At 40.1% G+C, this 25,025-nt stretch overlaps 1 protein-coding gene across 1 annotated transcript in view; it reads right to left on the reverse strand.

Annotated features, from left to right (window-relative positions):
* The window catches only part of LOC129768887 (MOXD1 homolog 2-like), a 65,976-nt gene extending 43,045 nt beyond the window's left edge, over window positions 1–22,931 (reverse strand). The window contains exon 1 of the mRNA XM_055770826.1: window positions 22,238–22,931. The gene's annotated coding sequence lies outside the window, so the exon portion shown is untranslated. The remainder of the gene's footprint in view (window positions 1–22,237) is intronic.
* Between the last annotated feature and the right edge of the window lie 2,094 nt (window positions 22,932–25,025).

Genomic DNA, 25,025 nt, shown 5'->3' on the forward strand with positions numbered 1-25,025 from the left:
CATTTATTAACATTTATTTAAAAATAAGTTTGGTTTTACACGAGGAAAAAAGGGACAACGAGAGCTCAATTGTGTACCTTATAAGAAAGTGCAAAGATATCTGAATGAATCACACAAATCTATTCAGTAAACGGAAAACGTTTTATGTAGTTACCTTGATTGCAGCACCAAAAAGTTCGCATCAGGACAAATGAAACCACAACTTGAATACAACATTTGTATTTACCTAATTCAAAGGTAATATTAAACTTTTTTATCAGGTCTAGGGTCTTATGATAAGCAATACAGGGTTCGTCAATGGAGATGCAGGAAAAAACGTCAGTTGACCTTTTTTCTTTCTGCATGTTTAAGTCTAATAATTGGAAAATTTCATCACGAGGTCGTATTCGATGGATGACCGTGGAGAAAATATAAAACAACACTATAGAAATTCAAAAAAAAATCGATCAGCTAAGTACCGTGTACATTCCAAAACACGGAGGCTTAAATCTAACTTGCCCAAAGCTGAATATTGGTACGTTGGACGGCTTTCTTCCACTTTTTACCATTGAACTGGTTAGTTAGCAATTGACTCTGAGGTGTAATAACAAACCTCCCAACAGCACTCTTAATCGTCAATGCACCGCTGTTTTGTTGTTATCGGTATCCAGTTCGGGGTGACTAAATTCTGTAACCGGTATGACTAAGGTGCACCTAGAAGTTGTAATAAGAACCCCACCCAGCCTTACCCCAGCCATAAGGTATTGTAACGACTCCTCAGTTGGAAACTCAATGTTTTTGTTATGATCTATTCGGATTTGCTGGTATGTTGAACATCCTATATAGATGATATAGTTAGCAAGGTTGTGATAAGTGGTTGGAAGCTGAAATTATTATTTTACTTGTTTCTTTCACTCAGCCATTGTCCTGTTTCATTCACTTCCGCGTCCATTTCCAATAAATTTGAGAAGAAGAATTTGATTGGAGCTGCTCGAATGAACGTTTAATTGGTTTCATTTTACCAAAATGAAGGATCCTAGACCGGTGTCCAGAAAAAATGCTGCCTTTAAAACGGGATATCAGTCACGCTTACCACAACACCACCAGCGCTGGCAACAGATTACCTGTGTTGGCCTACCTCATAAGCTCACATTGAATATCAGAACAATAATGCATCGAGTAATGTAGCATACCTGGAGGTTATACCAGTATACTTTGGGGCGAACAAATGTCAAAATAATGCCAGTCGGTTAGTCGTTCGATTAATTCAAATAATCGAATATCTGCCATTTTAATCGAGTAATTTTGCATCGAATAATGGTAGAACAGATAGAAAAAAGAAGACAATTTGACATTTTCATTAATTTGTTTTTTACTTGACAACATGATATTTGTTGACTGTTTTTGGAGGGAACCTTTGATGAAAAAACGCTTATTATTGCCCAAAAATAACATGCCTATCATATGATAGACATGCCCTATATACTGACCAACCTACCCCGTGTGTGGTGTTAGTTTGTCAATTTATTCTGAAATATAAAAACGTCAAATAAAACAAAAATATCAAATTAATGATTCTCTGATCATTTTTCGTTCAAAGGGTAAAAGGTAGACTTTTTTTATTAATCCGTTTATTTTTATAGTCTCAGTTACATAGGTTTGAAGGAACCACGCTCTTAACTATATTCTTACTAGAAAATATTAACATGTTTCCTAAATTCTATGGTTAATAAAACAGGAAACCGAATACTCGCGGTCGACTCGAGTTTAGAAGGGTTTCGCATTGAAGGTAAGCTTCATTGTGGTACATAACACTCTAACGCAAAACCTCGTGCTACAAAGTTGTAACCAAATTTAATCAAAAATGACCAACTAGCCCCGCCCTACCCTACACGAAGGGGAGTATATTTTTGCTTCATTGAGCGTAAAAAGAGAGCCGCGATATATTGACCCAGCATGAGTCAGCTGCGATTTGAAGTTCGGTAGGCTCATTATTGAGCGACGATTTGTCGTCGATAATGAACTTGTCAGGCCCTGATCGCGTTGTTTTGTTCAGAATTGAACTGACCGATAAATCGAACCAAAAAACAAAATCTTTTATCGCTTTTTAAATTCGAAAAGCGTGTGAATTTGTCAATTTGAAATTTCGGTGAGGATTTTCTGCTCCGCTGGAGCTATTTTGTACGAAAATTCTGTGAATCAGAGATTATATTTTTTGAAAAAAAGCTCACATTTTTCAATGAGCAAATGCAAGTGCTTTTTGAACTAATAAAACTGGTTCTAATTCATTTTATTATCGAATTCTATTTCGTATGAAAAACAAAAAAATCCGGAAAAGCCGGATTTGAATTGACAAAATTCACCAAACTTTTACAAATTCTATGCAACCCTATGTGACCACTGTTCAACTCCGATGGGATCAGATTAATTTTGCCTGCCAACTACCACGTGCGACGTAGATGATTCCAATTTATAACTAGATGCCATTGTGTTGGTGACAACAATATAATGTGCGGTTTTCATATGTGTGTTTGTGGTAGTGAGCAGTGTTAACAAATGTGTTCGATTATTTGCCGTTTTTCCTTGTTTCATCGTATTATACTTCTGGATAAGATGTTTGTATTCCGGAAGTGAAAGCATCGCAAAACATCAGTGGTTTTCAACCATTTCTGCTCCATTCCCCCCTTTACGAAAATTAATCCCAATGCTTCCACCTATCAGTATTTTGTAAGAAAGTCTGTAGCATATCAGTAAAATATTGAAAGAATACAAACGGCTTTCAAGTTATATTCGCAACAAATATGATTTTGTACTTGTATCTGATTACAAAAAAGGTATATAAAGTTTGTATGGCACCTGCGTCTGAATGATTTCCGCCAAAATCGTAATTCTTGAGCACGTTATCGAAAAGCACACCTCATGTCATCTTCGATATCCACTCTGTTACGGTGTTTTCTTTCCAGAAATCCAGATTCGCATAAATACTACACATAAGACAACAACACTCGTAACGCTTAATTCGCATATCAGGATAAAAATCGATCATTTGCAGATCGATGAGTTTGTTCTGAAATTAATCCGGAACTTTCGTCACTGCCAGTTGAAAGGGAATTCAAACCATGTCCAAATCTTGTTCTTTGATATAAGAAAAATATGTTTCCAGTTTAACTTGTTGTAAAAAATCTTGACAAATGCTGTACAATTTCCTTTTTAATAGTCTTCTGTACTGTTTCGTCGTCTGTTCCATCATCATTCTCCGACGAAAGTCTTTTAAACTTTGTGAAGTTGTTCAATTGAACATTACATTTCAGATTTGGAAATGTTTGCCGAGGATCGCAAATTTTAGCGTATCCAATAAAGTTTTTGTGGCAATTTTTGTTAATCATTGTCAAATTCCCCCCTTTTAAAGGCCAAATTCCCCAATAGGGGGGAATTCCCCACCGGTTGAAAATCACTGGTCTACACAGATCACATCTTTTGACGTTTTTGTTTCGATTGAATTCCGACAAATCTCGCCAGTTAATCTAGGAGAACAAAACCAGCGCATCGACTCCATGTAGCAGGGTTAGGAATATCGAGCAGCAAAAGATCGATCATCAATAAGATCTTCTAAATTCAACAGACTTTTTTTTTATTTTAATAGAAGGAATGGTGTGAAAATAGCTCTGCATTTAAAATTCTATTATTTCTTACTTTGGTATTTGGTTTGAGTTGAAAGTGCGTTTAAAGTTTGTGTGAACTCAAGTTGCTAAAAATCCATTTTGCCCAACAAGAAACTCTGAGTTCAGTAGCAGAATATCTCCTCAAATTTCGGTTACTCACCCGGTGAAACCGCTCTGCAGTTAGCACTTTTTGTTTATTTTACAGCCCCCCATATGATGACTCTATACCATCATCGTGCACCGTCGATGACGGATAATCTTCATCAGCGCGTTGTCGCGGGGTTGATTTTATTGTGACACGAATGTGAACGATGTAAACTTTTTCGCTTTAACGAGGGAAAACGTAAAATTAAAACTTTTTCTCACCTTGAAGGGGGAGGGTGGAGATTTTACAATCTTCTCATACGACACTCCACCACTCCGACGAAGAAAGCACTCGGAGTCTGGTTCTGATCCAACCGTGTATTTAGGGTACTAAAGGATAATTTGTGTGTGTACAATTTAATCCCAATCTCGAGCGGCAAGAAAAAAACGATGCCGGCGGAAAAAAGGTACACAACACGCATGTTTCGTGCTCCATGACAAAGTGACTGAAACGAGCAAAGTTGGTCCATAACCCCCTACCGTTGTAAGGGACACGCGCGCTATCGAGAGCTGGATTTAGCATTAATGGAATGGGAGCAGAACACAGCGAGATTAAAAAGTTTGTGGCCCAAATTCATTTTTCGTTTTTACGTTTTCCAGAAAAAGGCAGAGCTCCGTGGGAAGTGGAAATCCGCCACCAGGACTCTCCCGATAGCTACGTACGTAATCACCGATGGGAAATAGATTAGCGAAATTCCAGCCATAAATTTCCCGCCGGTAATTTTGGATTGTCTGGATTCCGATGGATATTGGATTTCCATTATCGACTACAGAGATGGCATTGTTCGAATTACTTCGCCGCAGCGCGGCAGACACTTCCGGGCGCAGATGATTCTAACACACCTCTCCCGATGACACTACAAAGTAGGGGCTATCGAATGACGGAAATTTCTCGCGGGACATTACATTTCCACTGGCAATGCTAATCCTCCGCCAGGCCCGAAAATCCTGGGCTCGAAATTCAATATGTGTGTGTTTGGGTGTGTGCGGTTTAGAGGGTAGCTGCGGAATGCGTAAATATGTGAGAACATGGATTTCCGATCCGAAGGCCCCGAGAGTTCTTGTCGCCTCTCACTCTTATTAACGAGGGAATATTTCCCCCACCCCCAACTCCGAGATTAGAAACGAGGAACCTGTGCTTGAGATAAAATATTGATCGGTATCTATCCGCTCCGGAGCGGAAGAGTGAGTGAAAGAGACCAGAACAACCAGAAAAGGCAATAAAACTCAACGATAAGGGTTCGAATTTCTCCCCCGCCGCCATCGGTGGCGTTGAACAATGCCGGTACGTGCTGCCGATGGAAGCGCTGTTGACTCCCCCACTGCGTTTACCTGGCCTCAGGTGATACGGGTGGTGATGCTGCGAAGAACCACTTAAGTGGATCTCGGATGATTCGAACCGCCTGAAATGCTGGTAATGAAATGCCTCACCGCTTTAAAATCCTTTCCCGCCGATTTTTTGTCGACGGATTTTCGACAGCTTCGGCGGGAGACGGTGTCGGTGTCGATTCGGATAATACAGGTGCTTCCGGGTCGGGTTACGCGCTTTCATCTTCTGCGGGTGGAAGTTGATCGATTCGCGTTGACATGGGCTCCCAAACGAGATTCGCAAAATACAGCCACTATTAAATGTACATTCACCAAAATTAACCCCGCCGTAACGAGGAGATGGACTTGGTTTGGTCCAGTTGTTGTCGAGGACGACGCGGCCAAAGCGGAATCTTAGATAAAAAAACAGAAAGAACATATTTTCCAACATCAATATTCCATGGCTTTTGTATTCATAATTCTTTTGTGTGTTTTGACAGCATTTATTCTGTTATTTATACACACGGAAACAGAAAGGAAGAGAGAACGAGTCTGACTGCTGGACAACAGCAGCGCTCTGCTTCGGACCGCTTCCCTTCGGGACAACAACAGACAGGAAAACTATTCACGACTGTGTGTTGTTTGTTTATGTAGAATATGATTTTCTGTTTGTACACCTTTGTCCCTGTTCGCATTTCGTACAGGGAAGATATGATCATCATAAAACATCACACCTTTTCTCATTTCCTTTGTGGCATCATCGTCGTTTCGCTCGCTTATTGTGTCCTGGTGACAGTTCTGCCTCACAACATTGTCGTTTTGCGCACAAAGGGACTCTTGCTCTTTTCCCCGAAGAAATCGTCCCTAAGCGCAGAGCTTAAGATTATTTTTTTTTTTGCTCTTCTTGCCCTGGACAAGGGGGTGGAGAAGTGCAAGAATGATAAATCAAACAAACATTGCTCTTTCTGCAGATTTGAAGTTAGAGGAAGACAGAGGAAAAAATCATACCCTGTCACTGTGTGATGTTTGCAATCGTCCATTCACCAGATCTTGCCCAAATTGAATTCCGTTCCAAGAATCCAACCAAAGCTAGACATTTCCCACACATGATGGGCAGGCAGGCATAAGCTGTGGGCTCGGAAAGACATGAAGCCAAAATATTTATATTAATGAATCCAACGCTCGCCTTGCTGTGCGTTTCCATAGACGCACACAAAGACCCACAAATGGCCAACCGGAGGCGTCCGGTAAGAACTTCATTTGATTTCCACGGAAAAAAACACGACGATCTGGGGGCGGAGAAGGAATCCTTTTGACTCGGTGGAATGATTTATCGGCCAGCCGTGCCCCGCAAAACTCGGGATGGAACCGAATTCCAAAGTTATGAAGTTATGAGGAACTCCCTCCGTCCGTCGAAGCATGATTAAATGATTTTTAGGTATATGTAGTTTAATTATAAACGGTCTTTCTTCTCCCCTCGTAACCGTAATGGGTGTAACTAATTTCGTTCTTATTTTTTCCTCGCTGCCAAACGGAAAAAAAGAAAAATTCCAAAACCCAACCAAAAAAAAAACAGAGCACAGTAACTTTGTGTTGCGTGTCTTGTGGTTTTGGGATGCGTTTTATGCGCGCCGTGAAGGCGTAATTAAATGCACGAAAATGCTCAGACCCAACAGAAGACCCAACAAGAACAGCGCAATCGGGGCGCGCGAGAACTGTGAAGACGAGCCACTTTTTAATTGTGAAAGCAATTATCCCAGCTCGTTAAATTAGTTTCGTCGATTCTTTGCTGGGCAGGGTTGTTGCTGCTGGGAGGTGAAACTATTTGAAAAAGAAGAGAGCTAGTGAGAAAAAAAACTTTTTTTTTGGCCATTCTACTCGGGGCTCTGCCATGTCCGCTCCCGAGGGTGTGCGGGGAGACCGGTCCAAGGCAAGAAAAATTATCCTATTAGAGCGATTAAATAATTCACCTTCTTAAAAGCCTTCGCGACAGTGTCTGGAAGGTTTTTTTTTGGCTCTCTGATGGCTTGTCTCCGAGTCAGTGACGGCCCGAAAGGCAGGGGGCGCTATAAAACATTTAAGACTGTTTTCGATAATTATCAAAGGTCTATGGAGAACCCGATCGAACGGTGGAACGTGGTATCTACCTGGATTTCTCGGGGATCGAGTCTACGAGCGTGTCTGAGTCATTCCCGCGACGAAGGAACAAACAAGCGGACGATGCGGAGAAGATAATTGAGGAAGAAATCCATCGGCGACACTGACCTGTCACTTATCAATGACCGGGGTGGGCTTCATTCATGTCGGGACGGCAATGGACTCAGCCGGGAGGTGATCTCACCTCCATCGTGACGTCAACTCTGATAAGCTGGGTAGGATTTATGGGGCCCTGAAATGGTGTGGATTTCAGATTCATCTGATTTCAGAATCCTCTTTAATTCCATGTTCATTGGTTAGACTAACAAATCGACCATATTTCGGAAGATTAGAATATGTTTTTGGATTCGTAAATTTCAATATTCATGTCTTGGTCAGGAATTAGATAAAATATATCTCATAGGGTTCCCGGAATAAATCGCCACAGAAAACGACTGCAACAGAAACCACCGCTTATAAAATGTGTAGTAGGCTATAAATATTGTGGCGCGGTATTGTATTTCAAAACAAGAATTAACCGGGCAAACGTATCGCCCCAGGCAAACGTAACGCCCCGGGCAGACGTATACCGTCCGACGCTCGCTAGAGCTCGGTCGGACATTGCTAAAGGATCGTATCCTATGTTTCAAACTAACCGGGCAATCAGTGGATCCCAGGTTTGCGTGCGAGACACCGCCGCTTCCGACGGCGGGTCGGCGGTGGACTCGGATTGCGTCATCTTGGCGGCATGGGCCGCCTCGATTCCTTATCCTCGCCAAATGGGGACTTCGTCCCCATTACATTGTCCTCAGAATAAATTTCGAAAAACGAGAACAAGAGAATAAATTTATAATAGAAATGTGAGGCACATGATGTTTTTCCCGCGCCAAATATTTCTAGCCTACTACACTTTTTCTAAGCGGTTGTTTCTGTTGCAGTTGTTTACTGTGGCGATTTATTCCGGTCACCATCTCATAGCAAGCCTAACGCAATATTCTGCTGGCGTAAAGTCAATGATTCAGACCTAGTCCACAATCATTATGAAATTCAATGTCTGAGCTTCAGATGGTCGAGTTTGAGTTTGGAGAACTGACGGTACTGCTTTGTAATCATGATACAAATGCGGAATGGTGGAACATTACAGCGGACATGTTCCATGCTGCAGTGGAAGTATTGATTTCGTGAAAACTTTGCCTTCATGCAGTACAATGTTCGAATTAGTTTATTAGTTTTAGCTTGACGTGTTTACAACCTGGCCTGATTCACAATATCTTTCTTGTGTATTGTTCGTAGCTTTGTTTTTTTTGTGGTTCGGCTTGCGAAACCTACTGTCAATCCGATTATCTCGCGGGAGATTAGTCGCGATATAGCTGTTTCACGTCCCGAACATCACCAGGACTGGACAAAGGCGCCTATCGAAGGGTCAACTCGCTTAGAGGATCTGTTTCCTGGTTTTGGGGATGTTCTTGGAGACTGACAATGCTCTATGTCCATCTCACCATCCCAAGGGGTAACTTGTATAAACAATTGCAGAAGTCGATAAGTACTCTCATTTAATGTAAGTTAATATGACGATTATGTTTATCACGAAAAAATGCCAGACCTGTGTTTCATCTTGTATTGTGATTCGTTTATCCATGAAGCACATATGTAGTGAACTCAAAAAAACAAGATTAATACAATGGCTCGACTAGATTACAAGTTATAGTTGTTTTCATTCAAAGTTTTTTTTTCTTTAAACCATATTTAATTTCAAAGTTACTTGTTTATTTACTTATACAATCATCATAAGGTGTCTTACCTCTACACCATAAACTCTTTAAAGGTCATTCGGTTTCATGAAAACTTTCACGGCGATCGGTTTTAAATAAAAATTGAATCAATACAGTCATCAATTATGCAAACAATTTCGCTCATATCTAAATAAAAGTGAATGCAAAATCGTTCAATAAAAATTCATTCAGCAAAACTATCTAGAATCGTTTAAATAACTTTTAAGTGCTTCAAACATCGTGCAAATTTATTTTTTACTAGCTGACCCGACGAACTTCGTCCCGCCCAAAATAGATTTAGACTTTCAAACATCCACGTTTTCTTACTGAGTGAACGTTAGTGAGTCCAATCACTGAACTCTTCATTGACTGATTACCCTACAAAAATCAATTTCGTTAGCGCCAACATCAAATGGACTAACAACGCTTATTATGATGTAATTTTCGAACATGTGAGAATTCAATTTTCCGAATTTTCCGACCTTCCTTCAGGATTTTCCGAAAATTGTCCGATTTTTCTCTCCACTATATTGATCTACGGGAAGAGACGAATACAACAAAATACCGGAGGCTAAAATCGGACCATCCCTTCTTCGGGGTTTCCGCTTACCAACAGATTTTGCCTTACATTTTTATTTATATAGATGAACAACTGACAAAAAAGCTATAGGAACATATGACAAATTGCGTCCTGCGAAAATCTTGACTGAAATTACCGGTCTTGGAGTCAAATCGGGGGCGGGAGATTTTGATTATTTTCTCCAAAGTGAAGAAATTTTCATGTGACGCTAACTTACTGAAGGCATTCCATGCTAGAAAATAGTGGTTCTCGGATTTTCGTCAAAAGTGTTAATTTTGTTCTTTGTCGCAAAACATTAGACCTGCATTTTTTAATTTTTTTATTAGGGTACTCATTTCCATTTTTGGGTGGTTCGAAAAATATTTTCTCCCCTTATATCTAAAAATGATTTTTTGCAAAATTCATAACATTCCACTGCACTGATTTAGATGATCGACATATTCAGTTCAGTTTTTTTTTAAACCCACGATTTCCTTTACTCCCCCCCCCCTTGGATGATTTTTCGGTTAAAAAAAAACTTAAACTTTCACCGCTTTGCGCCACTCTTCCTTAAGTCCGATTAAGCTGATATTTTGTATAGGGTGTTTTTTCGAAGTGATGAGTGTATCTAGACCAAAGAGGCCCTAGCTGTCCATATCATTTATGAAAACTGGAAACATTTTCACAAAACGTAACTTAAGAAAGGTATTTTTTTTTTCTTTAAGATATATTATTTCTTATGCTTGGTTTAATTTTTTTCCATATACACCCATTTTTAAAGTTTGTAACTTTTGAACCAATTTTCATTCTTCAACCAGCAAATGAAAGGTGTTTAAATGAACTATCAAAGTAGAACTGCATGTGAAATTTATGCTTCTAGACGAAAGCAATTTTTAAAAAATGCATCTGATTGTGTTTGAGGTATCAAGACTTGAGAGACCTTAGCTTTTCTTATTTTACCTTTATTTTATCGATCTTTTTCCTACAAAAGGAAAGATATTTACATGAAGGATAAATTTCAAGGAAAAATATAGAACTGCAATCCACATGTCCACTTTAAGTAAAACTTCAAAAAAAAATGTTTCATGGTTTCAAAAGCGTTGAGATTAGATGCGTTTCTATTTTTCCATGGTTTTGGGAAGATGAGACATTATCAAAAAATGATTATCAAAAAAGTCAAAACCGGAAAGATACATTTCTCCGAATTTTATTGGTAATAAAGCTTTTCAAAAATCGTATAAAAAGAAATTTGAATTCAAAACTTTGATATTCACAAAAATTACATGCGGTTCTATACTCTATTCCCAAAAATTTCATTTAAACTTCTTCGATTTTGTAGTAAAAGATCGACAGTTGACCAGAAGAAACATTTTAACTAAGGGATATTCGGCAAAAACAAACATAAAAATAATTCATCTAAGAAAAGAAAAAAAAACAAATACCATTCTGAATTATTGTTCAAAAAAATCGAAGTTCTCCAAAAATTATGTGAACAGCTAGGGTCTCTTTAGTCTTCAAAAAAGACACAAAAACTAAAAGATTAAAATTTTTCTCCCAAAAGTAAACAAATGTTGACAGTAAGGTCTGTATATTTCATAGGAATTTGATTTTTTTAATTTGATCAAGACTGGAATCATAATCAAGTCATCTAATAAACCATTCCAGAATGCCTCATGGTCATGAGAATGATTCAGAAATTGGATGGAGCGGATTGGAGAAGTCAAACAAAATTTGTTTTTGAGCAGCTGCATAATTCAAGGGATTACATCACATCATTTTGATTGAGGGATAAAAATTGTTGATAACCCCAAGCGCAGGAATATAGAATGATATTCCCACACCAGAAAAACAGTATGACAAAATTATTGGAGAAAGAAGGTTCATGAGCACCCAGAATTGAAGGTTATACTTGATCAAAACTGGTGTCAGAATCAAGTATAACCAACACGATGATTGGGAATGACCCAACAATTCATCTTAGAACGCCTCTTGATCATGAGACTCATCAAGAATAAAATGGAATGCCGCAATGGGTTTGAGCCAAAGGATGTCGAACGGAGTTAGTTTACTCGTGGTCAGCTGCTCTAGAGACAGAAATTTAAAGAACTAAAAGGCTTTTTTATTGAGGGAGCAAATAGGTTCTATTTGATAATACCAAGGCCTATGATAATGGTATATCATAGGAAGTTTCCGAGCATGTATCCACATCGATAATTAAAGTGTTGCGAATGTTTCCAAGACATACCCGGAAACTAAATTGCAATGGAAGTCCTATACTATCTGTCGATTCCTTCAGATGTTAAAGAAAGTTATTTACTATCTTTTTTATTTCGATCAATCGACCTGGACACGATCTGCACATTCATCCCTATGGTAAAGTTAAAAGCATAATTATTTTTTCATGGACTGTCTCAGAAGATGATATTGTTTCGACGAGGAATTCGTTGCTCATTATTTGGTTTACTTTCAAAAGGAAAAAAGGATGACTCAGAGTGAAACTTGGAATATTTCCAAACACATTTAGAAGTGCTGTAACTTAATTTCAAGTTTTGATTTAGCTTCCTTCTTCTTGAAAAATGAGAAAGAGCAGAGCGCGAAAACAAAGCGGAAACAAGATTATACACTTGCTAAATATAAAATTGACAATGAGTTTCAATAGAACAACCGCCATTTTTAGTGGTTCTTATTTTCGTGTTGTTTTATTTTATGCGCTACTGTTTTGACGTCGGATCACGTCTTTTTGGAACATGTGGGGGTACAAATTGAAAAACTGAAGATTAGTCGCAGCATGAAAAACGTTGAACTGCGACTGCGGCCTATCTTTCCTGAAGATATTCAAAACCAGCATGTACCAATATCGTACCGAATATTATTGGTGCTGATTGTGCGAATTCAACATCATAATCCTCGAAAAATCTTTATCGAACCAATAGAGAATGTTTCAGTCTTGTTTGTGGTCTCTTTTTATTTCACGAATAATGGAGTTTTAATCACGAATAATATAACTAGATTTAACATATAACAATATAATAACAATTCCAATAGTTTTTTTTTCAATTTCGACTAATTTAATGGAATCCCATTCATTCTCAATCGATCCAATGCTAGAACACAGTGTTCTTCATATTCCAACGATAGTCAAGATGCAAAGATTCCCCGGAAAAATACCTCAAGCGGTCCCGGGTTCGGTCGCAACCAAAAATTCCGTGCACTCAAAGTCCCATCCAAACCCATTAATTACCTTCTAATCACCCGAGAAACCAAATATTGGTTCCATTTCCACCATAAATTAGCCAATCTCGTGAGTCACATTGAGCCCCTCGGAAACATTTCCGTACCTTGTACCCGCTGACACTAAATGGTGATTTATCAGCAGATATTTGTGGCTTTTAGATGAGAACAGACCAGCAGTGGATAGAAGAAGAAAACGCAGAAGAAACTTTCCAAAAACCAGTTTCTTCCACTCGATCGACCGCACATCGATCTATATGTGTGTACCTCCTCTCTCTGCCTTCTTCCACTGCAGCATTCCGTCGACAAATCACCATGAGTAAGAACGCGCAAGATCGAGAACCAGACCCAAGAGCGATAAAGAGAAAAAAAGGAACGGACCGCAGCACTTAAGCTGACCGAATCTTGGCTCAAGTTCATCTGCTCTGGAAGTAGAAGGTAGATAGAGTGATGCTGACGCTGGCACAGTGCTAAGCCTCGGAAGGTCGGCGGAGGCTGCCGCTTTGCTGGCGTTGTTTGGCTGGCTTTGAAATTCGATATGTTTTCGTTGGTCTCTGTGTGCGCGCGGAGAAATGGGTGGAAAAAGTGTGGATCCAGGTTGTGTTTCTCTGGTGTGCCCGATGGGCTCATGGAACATTTTCAAGGTTATAGGTACAACCGATTAATTCCCTCCCCTAGCAAACTGATCCCCCCTCGAGAGGGGCGGCAGTATTGGATTACGTCTTCAAGTGTCTCGGGCGCGTCGCGGTAGCTGTGGAAGCTGTCAAGCGAACAGCAAAACAGATTGAAATCTGCGCATGTGGTTCCACAACCCACAAGCCGCCGCATTTCTTTGTGTAAATATTTAGATCCAATGACGGCGCGGTTGATCCCGCACCTGAATCTCCGTAGAAGCTCGCGAAGAACTTCGCGAGCTGTCAAAAATGGTTGCGATTAACACGCATTTCACCACTCTAATTTGCATAACACTAGGTTCTGAGGTGTCGTTAATAATTGAATACGACGGAGTCGGTGGCTTAATTTGAACCGCGAAAATCGATCCAAAGTGTACGAGCGAAAATTAGAACGACGAAACCACTAATGCACTACTCTCGAAAGCGACCTTGGCAAGCAAACGGTCGCACGGATAAAAATCTTTGACCGCCACTCGTGTGGGTGCTAATTATGGCACCTTTCAAAATTCCCAATCAAATTATTAAAACCGGCTCTCGTAATCCCTCTTCGATTGTGATCAGAAGTTCTGATCGAATGGGGTGATGTGTAACGCGATACACGCTACATGAGTTAATCGAAAATCCTGAGCCAGGCTTTGGGTGGTCGCACCAATTTGTAGCCTCTGCTGATTGATCTCTCCTAATCCGGGCCGGCTCAAGCCAATTACATGAACTACATATGTTCCAAATTACGATCGAACATGCGTGTTTCAAGGATCCCGCACAAATCGGCCCACGTATATGCGTTTGCTTTGAAGCTGGTTTTCATCATCCGCATCCACTTGAGTTGCGCTACCGAGTTGCAGTCAACGCAACAGGAGAGGAAGTATTTCATTATCTGGGAACGGCTCAGATTTGGAACAAGTAGTATTCCCCCGGCCGCACCACGGCCATTATTCATTCGCTTCGAGTGCCCTAGAATAACAATCATAACTTAGTCCCTCGAGGGGCATACAATTTTTTCGGCCTGCTTTCCCAGCCATATGGTAGATCTTCCTCGAAAGATCAACACACTCCAGCTTAAGCCGGAGAACACGTGAGGTTTTGCGTAAAGCCACTTTACTGCACTTCTTCTTCTGCCTACCATCCTCCCTCGTCCTTTGCCACAGTTTCCTGTTGCACCATTCTTTTATTATGTTTTTGTTCTTTATCCGAACAGCAGATAAATATTTACAGCAATGTCGTTTATTTTTAAAGTCCTTTTTTTGGGTCGTTCAATAGCTCTCGATCGCGATCGTCGCCCCTTCTGGAATGTCCCAAACTTTCCGAACGCCGACGCGACATCCAGTTAATCCAGTTTCCTGTTTGTGTCTTCCGCGCGAGAGGAGGCTTTTATTTGTTTCGAAAACAATTCCAAACAGAGAGGGTCTCGGAAATCGAAACCGCAGCCCGATCTGGTCGCCGTATGACGCACCGCATTTATGGTTCGGTCTAGGACTTATTAAATTCTCCATGCAGCGTGTGGCGCACACTTCAAGTGGGACAATTTATGACGAGTCGCAATAAAAGTGGGAGGAGTGACACACGGCACATGGGGTGAACCCTTCTGGATGGCAGCGAAAAACAAAAACTGCGTTCGAATCGATTCGCTGGGAGTTGAAAGGATGACAGGCAGCACAATGTGCCATCCACATCCCTTCAAGATATTGAATTAATTAAGATCACACACCGGGTGGTTCGTTTGCGTGGGGATGGAATCGTCCTTCGTGCAACATGGCGCACACCAAAAAAAAAACCGCCAATAGAAACGTCCACCGTTGACAAAGATGATGATGTCGATTTGACACAGCACCCGAACGTCCGTCGGACGGACGAATCTTGTAAAGCGATGAGAAAACGTTCTATTTTTAATGATCGATATTAGTGGAGCTAAGTGGCGGGGTCGACACCTACTACCCGAGCTGGATACACACACACACCCATCCTAAGAGCGTTAGCTAATGCGCTGCAGCTGCCGCTGTCGGGAAAAATATTGGCGTGGGGTCAATTGGAGTTGTGAAAAATTTTGTAACTCATGCAGAGGCGAGAACACACGGGATGTAAGATTATTACGGATCGTTAGATTTTATTTATGCTACTTCAGCTTGATCGATGGCCACAAGACGGTCGGATCGACGCGTTCTAGCCGGGGTTGCCACATATACAGAATACTCTGTAATTTGCAGATTTTACGCTAAATTTCAGATACAGAATCTGTACATACAAAATTACAGATTTTCAGCAAAGATACAGAATAAACATTTTTTTTCAAATTCAATTTTAAATATTATTTTTTTTACTATCTAACTTGTTACTTCTTAATAAACTTTTTTTTCGTTTAGTTCATGAATATACCTTGATTTATGAAAATGTTGAACCATATGAAATGTCACCTCACCCTTCCCCTCCTTCTTCCACCCGATCGAAGTCTACTCTACCCATCTCTTTTGTTCCTTACAATCGAGGATTCAATCCCTCTTATTCTACGCGGCGAGAGAAGTGAAATAGCAAAGTTCCTCGCTTCATTGTGGAAGCTACAGTACTTCACAACTTCTTTTTGATACCCGAGTCGATAACATATGAGGACATGACTTCAAATCTCACCTAGTGACAAACTATAGTCACGCCATTCGCCTACGGGAATGCAGTGACTTGAACCATCTCCCTTCATTCGTCGCGCGGAATAAAGGGGAATATTTTCATTTTGACGTAGGACTACATCTTTCATTTCTGTACCGGGGTGTAAGTTCGAAGTAAGATTTCGAATGTTAATACCTCTTTGGAGGCTGAACTTCATTCGATAAAATAAAATGTCGCCTCAGTCGAAAAAACTACCGAGCGCCAAAAAGTCAATATTTGACAAAAAAAAAAGTTTTTCGAGATAACAATAAATCTCGACCCATGCAATTTGTGGACATTTGGCATAAAAAAATTTCTTTTTTTTTAAAAAAAAAACGCCAATTTCATGTATTCTCCATTAGGAGATTTTTCGGGTTTCAAAAAACTCAAATTTAGAGGTCTGCGACACTTGAAAATGAAGCCCGATTGAGGGCATAGGATATTTTATCTTCATTTCGCAGAAAATTCCGTATGAAAAATCGAGATGGCCATTTTCATTGGCACCCTAAACCATAAATCGTATGTATTCTTTTATTCCAAAAAATAAAAAACCAAAAAAGTCAATTTTTGATAAAAAAAAAAATTCGAGTTGACGGTGAATAACGACGTTTCATGCATTTTGTTTTTGAATACCCCGATTTCACGTACCGCCCCCACCCTACTTGAGAGATTTTCGAGGGTAAAAAAATCAAAAAATTGTGCCCTCTGAGGCACCTCTGAATCATGTCCGAATTTCGAACAGGTAATTTTTTTTGGGCCAACAAACAAAATGTACATGGTCGATTTTTAAAATTTGACATGACCATTTTCGGAAACCCTACTGTGAAGCGAATGATGTACGATCGCCGGAATGTGTTTCTCTAGCACAGACCTCAAAACCAAGGAGCCAGGAGAAATCGGCGTTGCAGATACATGCAAGCCCCCATGCATATTTGCGAACTGAAATGTGTTTCCCCAACACAGACTTCAAAAGCAAATCTGCATTGCAGATACATTCAATCCGACGGTACTTTTATACCCGCATGCATTTTTGCACTCTGGAAAGTGTCTTCCTAACACGGACTACAAAATTGTTACAATTAATCAATACAAACAAATGGTTACCAAGCCAAGTGTAGTCCTTCGTCAGCCTTGCGGCTATATCATAGGAATAACCCACCCATATTTTTTTTCATTTGTTAGAATAAGACGGTGGAACACAGAAAGCGGGATAAATATGTTGCTATCCTTCTGTGTAAGGCAAACTTATCACAATATTTTCTCGGTACGTTAAGCGTCACCATTTTTCCCGTTCACGGAAATAATGGAAGACATTTTGTGTTTGTTGCAACGAAGTTAAGTTAATTTGACTAGGAAAATTTCGTATCGATATTGAGTTGAGTTGTGAGCTGCCGTGCCAGAATGCCTAAGAGAACTATTAAGGCCGATTTTTCAACGGATAAGGTCATCTTTAAAAAGAAATTCGGTGGACTTTTTCTTACGTTAAAGGTATATTTTCAAGTGGCAAGTTACCCGCTTGTCAGTTTCTGTAGATGTAGTAGGGTAGATGAGTATAGAGATGAGAGTAGACAGGCTACCCGATGAATGAAAAAAGATGAGATCGAATATAGTCAAAGCTGACCTTACTGATCAATGGTTTATTCGCAACTGACTTTTTCTAACTCCACTTTTTGTTTTTAAGAGGCTTCAAACTATTCAGTTAATTCGCCTCTAGTTTTTTCGTCTAGAATTTTCGCCATAAACAATTACACTTTGTATAGCAGGTTCATTTCCATCCGTTCCTATCCATTGACAAGTTGGTATTGATTGTTGTTGTTATGATTGGTTTTTTTTTGTGTTGTGATTCTTGTTTTGTGCTGTGGTAAGTATTATGTGTGATACAATTGTTTGTAATTCTATAATCAAAATTATCTTTGCAGGTGATAAGCCAAGAGGTAAGCAAACACCTGTTTTTCAGGTGCAGAATAGTGTTTTTTAGAAGTTTTTTATAATGTTATCATGTAGATTTTATGTCATGAATGAAGTGTTTTGTGGAAAAGAAAATATATGTTGTTCTTTTAATTTCTTCCTGTCTGGGCCGTAATACCGTCATTCAACCAAAACTGGAAGCGACTTTACCGAGTTTCAAATAAACTGCAGCAATAACCGGCATCAACTATGACAGCAATCCGAAACAGTTGATTTCAAGAACACTTTAAGCTAAATTTAAACCATTTATTTTAGATGATTCCCTAAGTAACACTGACGATTTGGTTGAAGCATCCTCGTTCTCGTCCTTGATCAAGAGGAAAGGAACCACAAAAAAACCCAGCGATTAAGGTTATTCAGCGCTTTTGTTTCAAATGGCTAAATTCTCCGGAGTCTAGCTATTTTGCGTACTGCTAAATCAGTTTGGATAAATTGAGTATCGCTCGTAGCGGAAATTCAAACCTAATTACTCACTTAGCCACCAAACGGCTCCACAAAGCAGCCAAAGCAGCTAGTGATGCAAGTTTGAAACCAAAAATCTTCGAACCACCCTTAGATAAAATTACTGAGGCTGAACTCAAGACTTGTTCATGAACTGTAGAGAACAATGTAAGTTTGGCCGCAGTTGATAATCTAGCTGATGTACTAAAAGGTTTGTCAATTGAACCAAAGCGTTTTCAAGAAGTTGAGACTTGGCAGAACGAAAACCTCTGTGGATGATCTGTCATAGCCGTAACTCAACATGTTGAACTAGTAGAGCGCATAAGAAACAACGATTTTCTACAAAACATGTTTTTTTTCGGCTATTGAGGTTAACCGTGCTGATCACGTTACTCTTCACGCGGCGATTATTGAGCAATTTGTCAAAGATAAAATCGATTATAAGAAACGACTAAAGGGATTCGGCTCTTATGGAGCAACGGTTATGCTGGGACGTAACAATTCAGTAATGCGATTGTTCAAGAAGGAGTGTAAAAAAGCATACGTAGAACGACTTATCTACAGTTATTTGTAAAACAGCCCAAAACGTTCTGCTAAATTCAAGATCATACAGGAAATCGTTGACCTTAAACCGTTGGGTTTTCTTCATCAACAACCAGTTGCTAATCAAAATCTTGAGCGATTTGAAGAGCTTAAACTGTTGTTTTCGTTTCAAATTAAGTATGACCATGACAATGACAATCCGCTTATCGATTCATTTAAACAATCCTATGACTAAACCGATTATGATGTTCCTAAACTCAGTAGCGTCTAGTCCGCCTGTTCAAACTATTCATAGAACAGGTAGACAACAAAGGTATTTTTTATCATCAATTCACATTTGTAGTACGGAGGAGGAATTATCGAAGGTAATTTCCATATTATCTCGAACATCCTTATTTTATTTTCTGTTTAGGTGAAACTTTGCGCGTGTTTCTTCTGCATCTTTAAGTGCGACAGGGCAAGCGCTATGTATGAAGCGATCACTACTACTAATGCGCTGTCTTGCGTAAAAATGACATTTGCGGTTCAAAGTTATTTGCAAACACACACCGCATGAAGAGGTAGCTCACTTGGTCACGAGTCGCCTCTGTCCAACCTATGTTGAACCGCTCATCAATTATCAATCGTACTTTTCAATCAGAAAATTCTAAATTTTGCAATTTTGTTCTCAATTTGTAATGATACAAGAACGTTATTGTTGATCATGTTGGGGAAGTTATGTTCGGAGAGCTACATGACCTCCAAATCCAAAATTGTATTGAACTCGTGAAACAGATTTCAGAGTGATTTGCTTATCAAAACTGCGGCCTTGAAAAACCTTCAAACTTTCGTAGAACTACCAAACCTTTATGATTGCAATCATTAATTCGCCAATTTTCGGATTGAGAAGCGGGTAATACACAAGGCTTGGATAACGAATGCAGGCTACTCAAGCCGAATCTTATGGGGCAAAAATCAAGTGGCGTGAGGGAATTTTTTCATCCATGACTAAGATCGTTGGTAAGATATTTTTTGATAATTCCACATTGATCGATGTGTATTAGAGTGCCAATGGATGGAAAAAATGGGTAAAAAGTGACCTTCGAATTTTCGAAAGGAAATTGATTAAAAATGTTGATGTGCGACACTAGTAAATTAAGTCCGATTGAGCTGATATTTTGCATAGGGTACTTTTTCGTGGGAATCAACACTTTTAATCAAGTTCCCTATGAAAATTCGAGATGGCCATTTTCATTGGCACTCTAGTGTGTATTGAGCGAATATTTTCACTTTACAATTCCAACAAAGCCCATAAATCGGTTGGCTCCTACAATGATGGACTCTATTTTGAAAGCGAAGAACTATTTATCGGCTCAAGGAGGATCGTCGTCGATTAAATTGGCGGAAACTTCGAAGGCAAAGTTCAACCAAACCATGTTTATTATGAAAAAAAAAACCTTTTTTAAACTTATTTCGTTGTATTGATACCGCTTTAACAGTCTATTAATGGGGGCTCAGAAGAAAGGGGGTGTAAGTGACTTGATCGATTTCTCCTCATCAAATTTTTCTTTAGGTAATAACTGAACTGCAAAAATGTTCCAATTTGTGTTAGGTATATAGAATCCGATAGATGAGGTTCTGACCAATCTTCCACATTGTCAAATACAACTGGGAATATGTTTGCAGCTAAGTTATGACCAAAAGAGAGAGTCGATGTAGAGGAATCGATGATGTCACTTACACCCCTTTCATTTTGAGCCCATCAAATAAGAAAAATAAATTCAAAATGAAAATAAAACTTGCTTTTCATTTTATTCGTTAGTTTTTTTATACACATTTTTGCTTAAAATTTTACAGAATTGAATGTGGCAACTCTGGTTCGAGGCGCTCATCAAGTGCCATAATACGAATGGCAATGAATAGTTACAGACCTGCGAATTCATATGTCACTGTGACTTAACTTATTTTGCTTACGCATTCCACGAGAAGTCTCCACCTCCGCAACTGGATTAGATTCCACATCTAAAGACTGAAGACGAGACTCTTCCAATTATGAAGGCATAAATATCTCTATTTTTAGTGTTTCTGACAGTGACAGTTTCGCGCCTTGTGCCGACGGCACAGAATTTATTCGCCAGCAGCTGGGCGGCGCTGCTGCTGCTCACTCCCACGAGCAAATTAGCGATCTCGATGTCCATAAATTACTACCTTCAGCGCGCGCGGTGCGGTAGACCTCGATTAACCCCGGCCGCGCAGTTCGCGTTCACTGTTGCTGCAGAGGCCGGGATATACAAATTAGCGTGTAAAATCCACCCGGGAAGAGCCCTGTGGAATCATTCTGCCGGTAATCTTGCGCTCCAAGCTGGAGGAAACTATTCATAACGTTAATTTGGAACTAATTTCCTACTCCGTAACAACATCTCTGAGATGCTCACTCGGCGGCGGCGGCGGTTGGAAATCGCGGCTATGCCATTACTTTGTTTGTTTGCTTCGGGTATAAATCCTCTTCTGGGTGCGTTTCAATGGCTCTTGAGAAAGAGAGGCAGCTCATTTTCGTATGATTCATCATATTTTTCCCCCGCTGGGAGGCGAAGAATTTCAAACTCTCCCAGCCAGCGCAACAATAGCCACTGTTGGCTTCCATTTCATCGCGCGCTGCGCACTCAAACTCATAATCTAATTGAAACCGAAATTATACTCAATTACATTCCCACACACCAACCCCAAGGCACATCATCTGCATCTCACGCTTCTCACAACGGAATCTCCTCCGGTAGGTATTAATCAAAGATGCCAGAGAAACTGCAGGAAACGAACTCCGCAATTGTTTCTCTGCCCGGCTGCACTTGAAAACTCGCGCGACCGGCCGCTTCTTCCTTTTCGAATAGTTTGTTTTCCTCCACTTTCAAGTACTCAAAGTCCACAGCAACAACACCTCTCCCAATGTACCCCGAATTCACTTCCACCCATCTGTGCTTCCACCGCATGTTTTCTGAGAGGTCCATAAAATAGCAATTCCGAGCCCCGAAACCACAAATTTGAAAGCTCAAAACGGTTCCGCCTATCAGCCCCGAATGAGACAGGAAGCAACTTGAAAACACACACTCTTTTATGGCGTCCGTAAATTATTTCCGATCTGGTATTTTTTTTTTTTCTGTGGTTGCACCTAATTCCACGGAAGACGACTTAGCATAAAACACAAACCTTGATAAGAAATTCCGGAAACTTTAGCTCGCTTGCAAACAGCACACTGCACCAAGACGACGGGTCTGTCGCTAGTTTTCTGTGGTCTTAATCCAATATTTGCACCAAGTTGATAAAATGCAAACTTCCTCTCGCTTTCCACCGCATGCACAACTATGCACTTTCGAACGATTGTTTCCACTCTCTTTGATTACTCGACACGCTTTAGGTATTCACTCGGCTGGACATAGCCTTCGATTGCATTATCACTTGTATTTTTTCCTTCCTCAGAAGCACCAATAAAATCACCAAATCTTCACCATTTTTCGCTTATCAGCTCGATTAGTAGAACCTCACTTATCGTGTAATCCGCGTACGATTAAGTCACACCTGGACATTGCAGCACAATCCATCAATCATCGCACAACGGCGACATAACCGACGCAGTTACGCACTGTCTCAATTCCGCCAGTTCTTCAGCGGCGATCTCTCATTGACACTCGAGAAATCATCACACATTGCTCCCAGCTCTCATTCACAATCCTGCTTCACTTCTTTCGTGGACCCGTAACTGCCGGAGAGCGAGGCGCAGCGCAACATAAACAACACCACCAACAACATCAACAGCAACAACGAAACGTTCAACTTTCAAACAGCGCGCATCGAAAAAACCGACTTAACTCTAGCAATGTCACGACGAAACTAAAACTCATTTGCCGAACGAATGGGGGAGACAGAACAGCAGAAAAAAAACCCTCGAGTCTCCTTGTATTATTGTTGGTGTATAACGTTCGTTCGGTCGTCTATTATCCCGTCGCGATATACACAGCACCACTCCAAACGCACCACCAGCCCTCGGACACGCGATAAACAAAACGACTCCCTAGCGCACACACAAACACCCAAAACATACACCCTGACAATCCCTCCTCACCCTCGTCAAACAGCAACAGCAGCATCAAACGCAATTATGCATGTTTTTCTGCACTCCATGCGACGATGAACATTGGGATTGCAGCCGCACACACAACACACTCACACGATTAAAAATTAATTGAATTCGTTCTGGCTCGATACCTCCCGAAGGGAGCCGAATCGAGCCGAGTGGCTTCTCCCACCACTGGCGTGCAGCCAGTGGAGGGGGTAACCAGGCCAGACCAGTCCTAAGCGGCGCAAGCTAAGCAGCTTGAACAGTTCATCCCCACTCCAAACCCAACAAAAAACCGAACCGAGCCGAATGGAGCCGAAACGGCTCCGCCGCGTTGGTATTGGTTCCATCTGGTGACCAGTTACAAAGCACTGCACGCATAGCTGACCGTGCGTAACAGTCTCACTTTGTTCGGCTGTTTTATGTTTGCGTTTATGCTTTCGTCAGCCATTCTTTTTCTATGCTCGACTGTTTTCATTGTGTGTGTGTGTGCGCGATCGTGCACACACATTTCAGCTGTTTTCGCTTTGTGTTCATCTTCTTATCCGACGAGAGGGTAATCACTTGTGCCTGGTGGTGGCTTTGAGCGAGTGAGATTTTGACAGTTTCTCAAGCTTTTTAACATAACATTTACACAGGTCGTGGCGAATTCGTCGTTGATCTCTTTCGCTTCCTCGCTGATGATTCGACGGTTTCTTGTTTTGTTTTTTTTTTTTCAGAGCCGAAATGATGTTGAAGTTTACGGAGGAAGTAGGATGAAGGAGAAAAAGTGTTTTTACACATGATTGTAATGTTGAGTGCTTTTAATGCTGTTTGTGTTGCATTTTGAGCGTGATAATGGAGTTTTGCGACTTGCGAAGAGTCACTTTCTTGCATTTCACCTTAACAAGTAAACTCAACTACTCAAATGTCCCCCAGAAACGAAAGACGTTCTACATTGTTTATTCTTCTGATCTACAGATAATTTTTCCAAAAAAAATCTTAAAAAGCTTTCGCACCACATGGTTCTACCCTAAGAACACGGAAAATGAGCTCTAATTGAACCCATTACATCGGATTAATGGATTAGTATAACAAAAAAATATGCACTGCTTTATGGGCGGTTCCACACAATTCAACGTGGACATTAACCCTTTTCCGTACAACATCGAGTCACACTTTTCGTGTACATAACATAGCATAACATAGGGCGCTAGAACTCTCAGCAGAGTAGTGAAATCATTTGATGTGTGACGTATTAAATTTTGATTTCAAAAAGGCAGACTACGAGCAAATTAATTGTAAGCTTAATGATATAAATTGGTCATTTCTACTTAAAGATGAAAGGAACATACACAAAGCTGTTGAAATTTTTGATGATAATCTGTATAGAATCATAAGCGAACATGTTCTTAATTGTTAAAAAACTTAATACAAATTCAAAAACACCAGTATGGTTCACCCGTGATATTAAAAATCTCAAAAACAAAAAACAAAAAGCTCATAATAGATACAAAGCCAGCAAAACTTTGGATAATTTAATCATATACAAAGATATTTGTAAAAACCTTGATGCGAAAATATCACTAGAATATGAAAGGTATATTACAAGGATAGAAAATAATATTAAATCCGATCCTAAGAATTTTTTTAATTTTGCCAGCGATAAGATGAAATCTAATAATTTCCCATCAAGTATGAAATTTGGAGAATACGTTGGATCAAATGATAGTGATATTAGTAATCAATTCGCCCGTTTTTTCCAAGGTAACTACACAACAAATAACGTGGTTCGAGATTACGATTATTTTTCGTTTTTTACCCGAGTGTGCAAACTCGGTCTCAATTGATAATATTACCGCTAATGAGCTTCTTATCGCGCTGGAGGGCCTAGATTCATCT

Source organism: Toxorhynchites rutilus, chromosome 2, assembly GCF_029784135.1.
Source record: "Toxorhynchites rutilus septentrionalis strain SRP chromosome 2, ASM2978413v1, whole genome shotgun sequence".
Classification (NCBI taxonomy): domain Eukaryota; kingdom Metazoa; phylum Arthropoda; class Insecta; order Diptera; family Culicidae; genus Toxorhynchites; species Toxorhynchites rutilus.